Genomic DNA, 13237 nt, shown 5'->3' with positions numbered 1-13237 from the left:
ATGAGCAATATACATCGACCCTCATCAAGACGGAATTGAAGGATGAGGAAGTAGAAGGATTGTGGGTTAGGCTATATAGGGGGCAAGGAGAAAGGGATTTGGTGGTAGGGGTCTGCTACAGACCCCCACACCAAGGGGAAGAACTAGATTCGGGGCTCCTGAGGCAGCTCTCGGAGACCATAAAAGCTAAAGAGGCAGTGGTCATGGGGGACCTAAACTACCCAGACATCAGCTGGGAGACGTAGACGGCAAAGTCTCACCGCTCACAAAGGTTTCTAACCTGTGTACAGGACCTCCACCTGACACAGGAGGTACACCGTCCCACTAGGGGGAATGCCTTACTGGATCTGGTATTGGCAATGGGAGATAACATGGTAGGGGACCTACAGATTGGTAGCCACTGGGGGACAGTGATCACCTAATAATAGAATTCTTCATAAGACGTCGAGTGGGTAAGGTAACTAGTAGGGTGAAAGTGCTAGATTTTAGGAAAGCTGATTTTAATGAACTCAGGCGATTAGTCAAGGACGCACTGCAGAGTAGGAGTTTTGAAGTGATGGGAGCCCAAGAAGGGTGGCTGTACCTTAAGGAAATGATCCTTCGGGCACAAAGTGAGATGATCCCGATGTGAGGAAAAAGAGGGAAAGGGGCCAGGAGGCTTCCTTGGCTGACCAGAGAAATCCAGGGCAGCCTACGGGCCAAAAGGGGAGCACATAAAAAGTGGAAACAGGGAGAGATCACCAAAGACGAATATACCTCCTCTGTTCGCGCTTGTAGGGAGGCAGTTAGACGGGCCAAAGCTACCATGGAGCTGAGGATGGCATCCCAAGTAAAGGACAACAAGAAATTGTTTTTTAGATATATAGGGAGTAAAAGGAAGGCCCAGGGAGGATTAGGACCCCTACTAAATGGGCAGAAGCAATTGGTGACAGACCAGGGAGACAAGGCTGAACTCCTCAATGCCGTACACCAGGGCCTGGGGGAGAATCTGTTCAACAAGGCCCCCGAGGGGAGGACAAGAAATAATGGGCACAAGCTGACTGAAGATCGTTTCAGGCTGGACATGAGGAAAAACTTCTTTACAAGTCGAGTACTGAGGGTTTGGAACAGGCTCATCTCAGCTATTCAGATGAAATGTCCTTCACTGTCGTTATTGGCTCAGAGAGATAGGGTAGGGCTTTCCTTTCCTTTCCTTTCCTTTCCTTTCCTTCCCACAGATGCTTTATTCAACATTGAGCATATTATGATTGTTTATTTGTGCAGGGTCACCAATGCTGAGAAGTCTATTTGCAAACAGGATTTCACAGGCCTCTTTTGGCTAAGTCTGAATTGAAAGTCTTTCTGACTTCAGAAGTCAGAAAAGGAGGAGATGGACTGAACCCACAAGACACATATCACAGACTTGTAAAGATTGTTAACACCTTTGAATATCTTCCAGCCTAAGTGCTAAAATCATTGTCTAAGAATGTCTTGCAATGCTATAAGGATGCTGTTCCCATGTATGGTATCTTTATGTTTTCTTTCTGTAGTGTTATGCTGACATTTCCTAAACACTTTACCCCAGGATAACATAGACTGAACAACTAATTGCAAGCTGTAGATTGTATTAACTTGTGCCAAGTATGTATTTATGAAGTCATGATGCTTGAGGTCCTGAATTTATCTTGGAATTCTACAAGACCATGTAATAAACATATTTTTTAACATTTTCTCAATAAAATGTTATATTTGTACAGCAAATTCAGATTAAGAAATGCCTAGATGACATATGTCATACTGGGCTGGGAAGTCAGAAAGTCCAGGTTCAAGCCTTCTTTTGGTGGAGGGTAGGAGGGGGCACTAGAAGCCAGGTCCCCTGTTTTTCCAGCTGTTTAGGTGAAAAGATGGAAGGTTTTTTTCTCATTTTGTTGTTGCCAGTCTATGCAGGACTACATAGTTGTCCATATCTATCCCCAAATGCCCTGTAGGTGACCGAAGAAGGGCTGCTTAGACAACCACAAAAAACAGAATGCCACCCTAGGGTGTGTCTACACGTCACCGTATGGTGACATTGCTATGGTGCCATGCTTTAGTACTTCCTTTTGGACAGTTACTGCATTGTGCGTGCGGCACACATTGAGATTTTGCTGCTACATCACAATAGCGATGCGCTCTCCCGGGGGAGTGTGCCGCTACGGTGATGTAGCCAGCAATCACATGTAGACCCATGTGATCACTACATCACCATAGCGAGCTGTACGGTGACATAGTGCATCCCTATGTCTCCGTAGGGTGATGTGTAGATGCACCCTTTGTGCCCAAACAGAATTAAGATAGCAGGTAGACACCAAAGTAGCAAAAACTGATGTGGATCCACTGCACTTCCCTGGTCACAACTGGTTGCAATACTGCTTATGAATGTTATCAAATGGCTGTTTAAAGTAAACTGCATCAACAGTCCCAGGAACAAGGACCAGAACTAAAAGCTTCCTCATTCCTATGGATATACCCACCTCACTGGATTACAGAGGACTTTCCCCACTTGCTGCTGCTTCTCTCTCTCTAGCCCCGTGAGTTTTGAATTACTTTCTTCACTATGACCCAGTATACTTAGGCCAAGACAGCCTGAAGATTAGGGCACTCGCTTGATGATGTAGGTTCAACCTCCAGGGGCTGAGGAGGGCCTAACACCCACAACTCCCATAATTTATGAGTGGTCTAACCATGTGATGATGATACAAAATGTGGGCACCACCACAGGAGCCAGGCACCCAGGGACAATAAAACAAATGTGGTTTCAGGCAATGAAACTCAGTCTTACATGAATACTTAACTAGGAAGGGTTGCCAAAGTCTTGAAAAAAGGTAAGATTTTAGACACGTACTTAGGTATCTCCACACAGCGTGCTAGAAAGTTGCACAAGAAAGGTTGGGCAATAAGGACACAAGCCCTGGGCCCCAGCTTGTAGGGATGGGTTAGGGGACAGAAAAAATAACAGCTGCCATAACAACTGCTTGGCTGCACATGTAGCGCTGGCAGCTGGAAGTCACCACTGCCCCAGGCACTTAGGTGCCCTGTTATGCTGCCAATTCTGTTGTGCTTTTTAAAATCCTGGTTCTACATACCCAATTTTCCCCATTAAAAGCATATGGGACATGGGTATTTATCTCAGGTTTGTGAATCCCACTTGTAGAGCTGTGTGCCTCAGATGCAGATGTGGGAGTGCCTAGGACCTGATCCTATTCCATCCTTTAGGTGTCCGAGCAGTACTGAGTCATGTGCAATTCTATTCAATCCTGCTTAAAATCCTAAAAAAAATCTCTCAACCCAAATTGCAAAAATGCCATCTTTCTCCTTTAAACTGTTTTTGCCTGAGAGTATGTCCACACTTTCCCTGGGCCTCTCTCAAGACTGTTACACAAACATGAGCCCTGCCCACCTGTTCCCATTCCACATGCACCAGACTCGTATTGAGGTGGTCACATCCTCCAGCCTAGTATTGCTCTTGAGATTACTGTCTGTAGCATGCTTGAGAGCATAGATTCATAGGTTCATAGATGTTAGGGTCGGAAGGGACCTCAATAGATCATCGAGTCCAACCCCCTGCATAAGCAGAAAAGACTGCTGGGTTCAGATGATCCCAGCCAGATGCCTATCTAACCTCCTCTTGAAGACGGCCAGGGTAGGGGAGAGCACCACCTGCTTTGGGAGCCCGTTCCAGACCTTGGCCACTCGAACTGTGAAGAAGTTCCAACTAATGTCTAGTCTAAATCTGCTCTCTGCTAGCATGTGGCCATTATTTCTTGTAACCCCAGGGGCACCTTGGTGAGTAGAGCCTCACCAATTCCCTTCTGTGCCCCCATGATGAACTTATAGACAGCCACAAGGTCGCCTCTCAACCTTTTCTTGCGGAGGGTGAAGAGGTCCAGGTTCTCTAGTCTCTCCTCATAGGGCTTGGCCTGCAAGCCCTTAACCATACGAGGGACTCTTCTCTGGACCCTCTCCAGGTTTTCCACATCCCTCTTGAAGTGTGGCACCCAAAACTGGACGCAGTACTCCAACTGCGGTCTGACCAGTGCCCGATAGAGGGGAAGTATCACCTCCTTGGTTCTGTTTGTCATGCATGTGCTGATACACGATAAAGTGCAGTTAGGTTTGCTGATGACTTCGTCACACTGCCGACTCATGTTCATCTTGGAGTCCACTAGGACTCCGAGATCCCTTTCTGCTTCCTTGCTGCCGAGCAGGTCATTTCCTAGGCAGTAGGTGTGCTGGAAATTTTTCCTCCATAGGTGCAGCACTTTACATTTCTCGTTGTTAAATCACATTCTCTTGTTTTCTGCCCATATGTCCAACCTGTCCAGGTCTGCCTGTAGTTGTTCCCTGCCCTCCGGTGTGTCCACTGCTCCCCACAGTTTTGTATCATCCACAAACTTGGACAGAGTGGCAGGAGCATCCCTCACCACCCCTGTTCTGTTTCTGGAGAATGCAGTTTGTTCAGTGGCCATCTCAACAGTTGTGTGCAGGCAGTGTAGACAAACCCTTAGGGCCAAAACTAAACTGAACGTATAGTGCAACGGAAAACACATGAATGGTTTTCCTGGGAGGAATAAGATCTTATTTAGACACCTCAGTTATTAGGTATATAGAGGATCTGGCCCGCTGCCGCTTTGCTTTTGTGATTCTTGTCTGAAAACGGGATAACAGAAACAGCAGGAAGATTTTCCTCTAGGAGAGTATTGCAAGGTCTCTTCAGATCTATGATGTGTAGATTTCAAATGAGGGGTAACGACCTCATGCCTGGGAGGAAATCATCCCTGATGCTGCTGCTTGGAAAATGCTCAATTTTCATAATAAACTTAAGAATCAGGGCAAACACCACAAAACATTAGGAGGAACTTCTTCACAGTTCGAGTGGCCAAGGTCTGGAACGGGCTCCCAAAGCAGGTGGTGCTCTCCCCTACCACAAAACACCACAAATATTGGAAGAGGATCAGTCTGCTCCATTTCCCTTCAGCACACCATTCATAGATTCATAGATTCATAGATGTTAGGGTCGGAAGGGACCTCAATAGATCATCAAGTCCGACCCCCTGCATAAGCAGGAAAGAGTGCTGGGTCTAAATGACCCCAGCTAGATACTCGTCTAACCTCCTCTTGAAGACCCCCAGGGTAGGGGAGAGCACCACCTCCCTTGGGAGCCCGTTCATTGGCTGGAGAGTTTAAAAACCAAGGTTTAAAATAAATAAGGGCTGTCTATTGGAGGAACACTGGGTGCAGCTTGAAGTCCATGGGCCGCTACATAAACATTGTGTGTAAAAAAGGATCTAATCTCTGTTGGGATTACACATTAATTTAGTCCTCTCCCCTCTCATTTGCTAATTATCTTTCAGGAGTGAGCATTCAGTGCCATGCAGACTCAGTGGGGTGGTGCCTGGCATTTCAAACAAGCATTTGTAATAGTTTGCAGAGTAGTCTGCAGACTACTTATACTCCCAGATGAAAGTCCATCACCTTGGGTAACAAGAAGGTTGTCCAGTCAGCATGTTTTATGTAATGAATCAAACTCCAAATTCTGCACAGTTGTTTGGGCCTGTGTGTCAGCATGTTCCTGGCTTTGCCAGAATAGAAAACTGTTGGTCGGGGTGTTGAGCTATGTGCAGTATTGCAAAAACTTGGTTCCTCTGGCATCCATAAGTTTTATCAGTAACTTCTGTTTGGAGGGCCCCAAACCTGTAATTAGACCAAACCTGTTATTAGGACAAGGCCCACACCATTTTGTTTTATGCTGGGTTTTTCTGGAAAGAAAGCTAAGGCACACCTTTCCTTGCAGCCAAGAAAATCACTTCTTTTTCAGAAAGTCAAACCTTAGAGCTAGGCACTGTTCTATCAATGTAGCATGACTACAGAGTTATGCTTAAAATGATAAAGTTATTCACACCATAAGGTATAAACAACTTCTGGAACATGGTGTACTCCTAAATTCCCAGTGGGCACTTCATGAGTAATGTGAGTACAGAGATATGCTTAAGATGCAGAACAGAGAGTACACTCCCACCACCTGAGAAAGACCAGTGCAAGCAAACTCCACAGACCAACAGTCAGCTACTGTCAACTTCCCAGTGGGGCAATTCGATTTGATAACTTGGTTCTTTGCTATTTTGGTATTTAAATGATGATTGGTTAATCTTGGTTTTAAGGAATCTTCTTTCCATAGAGGAAATCCTGTGCATGGGGAAAAAACAAAACAAAACAAAACAAAAAAAACAACAACTTTGTTTGCAAAGATTATTGATGTTATCTTTTCTAAAATTTGCTACTTGATGGAATTAGGCCTTGGGTGGCCACCATAGAGGACAGTCCAGTTGCCCTCTGTCTTCTATTGATATGAAACCTGATGCCTTTATGTCCTCTATTTTAATCTTGAAAAATAGAGGACATAAAGGCGTCAGATTTCATATCAATAGAGGACAGAGAAGCAGAAAACCAGAATGTCCTCTATGATGGCCGCCCTTGTTAGGGGTGTCATCTCCGGCAGTCATGTTTGACGGGTCATGTCTGGTGTTCCAGACAGAAAAAACTGCAACTCTTAACAAACAGCCATGGCTTGTAATAGTTCTGTCTTTTATGATGTTTATAATTTTAGAATTTGATGGCCTAATGACTTCTGCTTTTAGGAAATTTAGATAGTTTTGCTTCCATGGGAAAAATTCGCTCATGCAAAGGCCTAAAGCAGACCTAAGGCCTCATATACTGGGGCAAAATTGGTTGGAGCAAAGTTAGCCCAGTTATAAACAGTTGTGTGAAGTTCATTTCAGCTTCTGCTTTTGTGGCCTTGAGAAGCTGGCGTTATTGTGGAAAGCTTGCTGCCTCATTATTGGCATTATTCATCATTCAGTGGGAGAAGTTTGCCCTAAAGACACGTACATTAGATGGAGATGGGAGAGTGAAGACTGAAACCCATGGTACTGAACAGATCTGATGGGATTTGGGGCTCTATTAAACACAGCTTCAGGGGTGAGGGCCAGGTCCAAGCTAGAAACACCAGGGGCAGGGTGAAATGTGAACCTCTGGAGGAGGTTTGTGAAGAAGGGGAAGAGCTCCATTTTGGCAAGAGTCTCACCTGCACACATCCTCTGGCCTGCAAGGAAAAACACCACAAACGTGAGTGTTTCCAAAGCAGTTTCTGCTTTATCTGGAAGCTTGATTTGAATGCAGTATATCTACAAGTTGTGAGCTGAAGGTCGGGAGCAGAAAATGACTGCTTTGACTGAACTGGAAAAAAGGAAACAAATCATTACTATTAACAATGTGTTCTTTCCTGCTTATCCCATGGGAGGAAATTACAAAGCCTATGAGAAGGTCTTCACATAAATGCTCTTTTTCCCCAGATCACAGCTAGGGAATCCTTTAATTATCTTTCATTGTCTGTGTGCTTTGTAAAGATCTTGCTTGATTTTGACACAGTAACTTCTTTCTTTCTCTAACTTTTCTGACTCCCCAAATCACAGTTGTATTCAACCATTTCTTTTCCCCTTCCTTTGTTCGCAATCACACTTAATGTTTTCCATTTCTATACTTTCCTTGCCCCAGGTGGAGACTTGAGAAGGCAAGTACCAAGGTTGCAACACTTGTCCACAAAATGAAGTAACTTTTTATTTTTGCACTGAAGAACTTTTAAAATAAGGCTCTGCTGTCACTGTAAATTGGTTGCAAATCTTAAGTCTCTTAAACGTTAAAATAGGAGCAATGGAGGAAATACACATCTTCTGCCAGCAAAATGGGGTTGGAAGAGGGGCAAGCTAAAGTGCTCTGGGTCAAGATACAAGGGGGTTGTGGGGAGAGGGATTTAACAGTGGGGTTCTACTACTGACCCCACAACCAAGGGGAGGAGCTGGACCGGGAATTTTCGTGCCAGCTTGCAAAGGCACTTAAGGCAAGGGATGTAGTTGTCATGGGTGATCTGCTGGGAGGAGCTGTCAGCCAGGTCAGACCGTTCCAGGAGGTTCCTGGCCAAAATACAGGACCTCCACTTAACCCAGGAGGTGCAGAGTCCCACCAGAGGAAATGCCCTGTTGGACCTGGTCCTGGCCACAGGCGATGATCTGGTAAGGGGGCTCCAGGTCCTGGACCATCTGGGTGATAGTGATCATCGTTTGCCTGAATTCATCATCGAGCACAGGATGTCAAGGGCCTGTAGCAAGACGGTAGCCCTAAACTTCAAGAGGGCCTACTTCAAAGAGTTGAGGAGATTGGTTGGAGAGGTGCTGGGGTTCTCAAGGGCAGGGGAACTCAGTGCCCAATATGAGTGGTCATTCCTTAAGGAGATGATACTCGGGGCCCAAAGGGTGACAATCCCAACAAGAAGCAAGGGGGGGCAATAGTGCCCGAAAGCCTCCCTGGATCACCAAAGAAGTCCGGGAATGCCTGGTTGCCAAAAAGGCGGCGTAGACCCAGTGGAAGGGGGGCGCTATCTCCAAAGAAGAGTATACCTCCACTGCTCGGGCCTGTAGGGGGGCTGTTAGGAAAGCTAAGGCGGACGTAGAGCTAGGACTAGCGTCCAAGATCAAAGATAATAAAGAGTCCTTTTTCAAATATTTAGGGAGGATGAAGAAGGCACCGGGAAATGTGGGGCCCCTGCAAGATACGCTGGGCAATCTGGTGGTTGCGCCAGAGGAGAAGGCAGACATCTTTAACAAATTCTTCACCTCCATTTTCTTCTGCAGGGACCGGGACTTCTCCACTGTGTTTCAAGATGGACTCAAGGGGAACACCTCAAGACCTAAGGTTGAGAAGGACCCAGATAGAGTGCTTCTGGAGAGGCTGGACATGTTCAAATCAGCAGGTCCAGATGCTCTCCACCCCAGGGTGTTGAGGGAGCTAGCAGGGGTTATTGCAGGGCCATTGACATGGCTTTACAAGCACTCATGATTCTCAGGCCAGGTGCCAGATGATTGGAATATAGCCAATGTGGTCTCCATCTTTAAGAAAGAGAGGAGAGAGGACCCAGGCAACTATAGGCCTGACAGTCTTACCTCAATCCTAGGGAAACTCTTTGAGAAGATCATCAAGGAGCACATGTGTGATGGGCCAGCATCGAGGATGATGCTTAGGGGCAACCATCATGGTTTCATTAGGGGCAGGTCATATCAGACCAACCTGATTGTCTTTTACAAGTGGGTCACAAAAGCATTGGATGCAGATGTCGCTATGGATGTAGTCTTTCTGGACTTCAGCAAGGCCTTTGACACTGTCTCTCACCCCATCCTCATTAAAGAACTAGGTGACTGTGGCATCGATGCCTACATGGTCAAATGGATTGCAAATTGGCTGAAGGGTCGTACTCAGAGGGTAGTGGTGGATGAGTCACATCCGCCCTGGTGGGAAGTGGCAGTGAAGTCCCCCAGGGCTAGGTCCTTGGCTTGCACTTTTCAATTTCTTTATCAGCTATTTGGACAGCGAGGTGAAAAGCAACCTGTTTAAATTTGCTGATGATTCCAAAATTTGGGGTGAGGTGGGCACGTTAGCAGGGAGGGAAAGGCTGCAGCAAGACCTGGAGAGGTTGCAGGGGTGGGCTAACAAAAACAGGATGCGTTTCAATACGGACAAGTGCAGGGTGCTGCACTTGGGCAGTAGTAACCAGCAGCACGCTTATAAGATGGGAAACTCCCTTCTTGAGAGCACGGAGGCAGAAAGGGATCTTGGAGTCATCATTGACTCCAAGATGAACATGGGCTGAAAATGCGGGGTTACAGTCGACAGGGCCAACTGGACCTTATCGTGCATCCACTGATGCATCTCAAGTAGGACCAAGGAGGTGATCCTCCCCCTGTACATGACTCTGGTCAGGCTGCAGCTGGAGTACTGTGTCCAGTTCTGGGCACCCCCCTTCACAAGGCATGTGGACAACATTGAGAGGGTCCAGAGGAGGGCCACCCGCATGATTCGGGGACAGCAGGGCAGACCCTACACTGAGAGGCTACGGGACCTGAACCTGTTCAGCCTTCACAAGAGAAGGCTGAGGGGGGACATTGTGACTGTCTATAAACTCACTAGGGGGGACCAGAAGGGTTTGGGGGAGACCTTGTTTCCCCTAGCACCCCCTGGGATAACAAGGAATAACAGCCACAAGTTGTTGGAGAGTAGGTTTAGATTAGACATCCATAAGAGCTATTTCACAGTCAGGGTGTCTAGGATCTGGAACCGACTTCCAAGGGAAGTGGTGCTGGCTCCTACCCTGGGGGTCTTTAAGAAGCGGCTTGATGCCTACCTGGCTGCAGTCATTTGAGCCCAGTTTTCCTCCTGGCCCCGCAGGGGTTCGAACTTGAAGATCTACAAGGTCCCTTCTGACCCTACTTCTATGATTCTATGAAAGATGGAATTCCTCCAAGTGAAAAATATAGAGCCTTTCAGAATGACAATTTTGTGTTGAGTCCAATGGGTCTGCACCACATTTTCACTTACAAGAAAACAACTGTATGATAATAAACATAATGGTCTTCAAAATGTTCTGATCATCACCCAACCTTCCAGGACAGATCCCTGACTTGAATCACTTCGTTGAATCACAATAGCCTCACTGTTTTCTTGGGTCACACCTGGTTGGTGGAAACTGGGCCACACTCTTACAGACATTAAATACAAAAAGGAGCAACATGAGTCTCTTTTCCTTGTACTTAAGAAAAGAACAAATACTTTGTGTCACACATCTGTCATGTGGTGAAGGTTTGTTCCAGAGCTTAAGGTATGGTGGTTAAGCTAGATCAAGGTTTTTGGCCTTATTTGACCATCATGTTCTCAAAAAAAGTGGGTTTTTTTTGTAGGATTAAACATGCTATTCTGCAGGTCTAAATGATTCTTTGTTAACTGAAGAAAGCATACTGAGGAGGAGTGCACCTGCCTCTATGTTGTCATATTTGTGGGGATCTCTTGAAAATAAGGGCACCCAAGACAAAAGAGCTGCCTTCACATTGGTGATTGCTGATCTATACTCTTTGTAACTGCAATAACCTAGCAAGCAAGGTTCTTTGAGTAGATGTGATATTTTTTATTAAACCAACTGAGTAGTTGGAAAAATTCATCTAAGTTTTTTTTGTTAGTAAGGCTAGACTCTGTACACAATTTACAACCCTAGAAGTTAGTTATTTTGTTTAACGTAGCCCACATAGAAGTAAATGCTCCTATTTCCATGATCAAGTACATCTTTTAGTTGCCTTGAAGTTTTTTTTTTTTTTTTGAAGCAACCATCTTCTCTACATTGTCATTGGAGATCTGGATATATATGGCCCAAAACCCATAGATGGATGCTGGTAATGTAGAGTCCAACAGTGTAAATGTGCAATCAAGTATGTTTGTGCAATCAAAGTTTGAATAGTTTCAAATTTGGCCTTCCTGGAAGCTGTCTAGGAATTGCCTGAATTTTTCCTGATATCCATTGTAAACCTACTTTGGTGTAGCTTCAAGCCATTGGTTCATGTCCTGCTCTCTGCAGCAAGAGAAAAAAGATATTTTCCCTCTTCCTTATGGAAGTCCTTCAAGTAGTTGAAGTTTGATATCATGTCCCCATTTAAGTGCCTTTTTCACAAGTGGAATATGCCTAGCTCCTTCAGCCTCTCCTCATATGAAGTAGATTTAGATTGGATATCAGAAAAAAATCTTCACTGTTAGAAAAGGGAGGCGGTAGAATAGACTGTCAAGGGAAGTTGCGGACTTTCTGGCACTGAAGGTATTCAAAAGGGGTTGGACAGCTATTGGTAAGGGATGATCTAAGCATAGTTATGGCTGTCTTCTTCAATGGATATTTCCCATGCTTCTGGTCTTTGCTGATTGACACATGAGGTTTGGAGGGAATTCCTCCCTCTCCCTCCAACTGACGCAGGAGGTATATGATTTTACTAGGGGGCATACTTTGATGAACTTGGTGCTAGGTACAGGGGATGACCTGGTAGGGGATCTGCAGGTACAAGGCAACTAGGGGATAATGACCATCGATTGATTGAATTCATTATCCGGCAAAGGGTGGGAAAAGTAACCAGCAGGGCAGAAGTGCTAGACTTCAGAAAGGCTGACTTCACTGTGCTTAGGAGATTAGTTAGTGGGGCATTAAAGCTCAAGTGCATTGACAAAACGGGGGTCTAGGAAGGGTAGTCGTTCTTCAAGGAAGTGATCCTTCAGGTTCAGAAGGAGGCAATCCCATTGCATTGAAAAGGGGGCAAAGGGGCCAAGAAACCCTCCTGGCTAAACAGGGACATCCAGGAAAGTTAGGAAGGCCAAAGCAGCATTAGAAGTCAGGCTGGTCACAAAAATTAAGGACAACAAAATTTCCCTGTTCAGGTATATAGGGAGCAAAAAGAAGGTGGAAGGCAGCATAGGACCTCTACAGGACAGCCGAAGGGAGTTGGTGAGATAGGAGGGACAAAGCAGAGCTCTTCAATGAGTTTTTTGCCTCTGTATTCTTGTGTAAAGAGACACTTGGAGGGGCTGGACATGTTTAAATCAGCAGGACCAGATAGATGAACTCTAGCCACGGGTGTGGAAAGAATTAGCCAGTGTCATAGCAGAGCCAATGTTACAACTGTTTGCACACTCATGATGATCAGGAGAGGTCTCAGAGGACTGGATAAGGGCCAATGTGGTCCCTATTTTCAAAAAGGGGAGGAAGGAGGATCTGGGTAACTATTGACTGGTTAGTCTCACCACTATCCTTGGGAAAACCCTTGAAATAATTCTAAAGGATCACATTTTTATGAGTCCAGAGTGTAACATAATAGTGAGGGGCAACCAGCTTGGGTTCACAGCGGGCCAATCCTGCTTGACTAACCATGTTTCTTTTTATGACCAGCTCACTAAAAGCTTAGCTACAGGGATCAATATAGATGTCACCCACTTGGACTTTAAGAAGGCCTTTGACATAGTATCCATCCTATTCTTTTTAACAAATTGAACAGCTGTGCCATAGACGATTACACAGTCATGTGGGTGGCAAATTGGCTTAAGAGTCATATCCAGGGAGTGGTGGTGAATGGGTCAGTATTGACCTCGAAAGATGTGGGCAGTGGGGTCCCCCAAGACATGGTCCTTGGGCCGGTGCTGTTCAATTTCTTCATCAGTGACTTGGATGAAGGTGTGGAAAGCACTCTGTCCAAATCTGTAGATGACACCAAACTATGGGGCCAACAGGAAATAGGAGATGCTCTGTTTACCAGAGCACCCCTGGAGTAACCAGGAACAATGGCCACAAACTGATAAAGAGTAGATT

Source organism: Alligator mississippiensis, chromosome 1 (genome assembly GCF_030867095.1).
Source record: "Alligator mississippiensis isolate rAllMis1 chromosome 1, rAllMis1, whole genome shotgun sequence".
NCBI lineage: Eukaryota > Metazoa > Chordata > Crocodylia > Alligatoridae > Alligator > Alligator mississippiensis.
Note: the sequence above shows the minus strand (reverse complement) of the source record.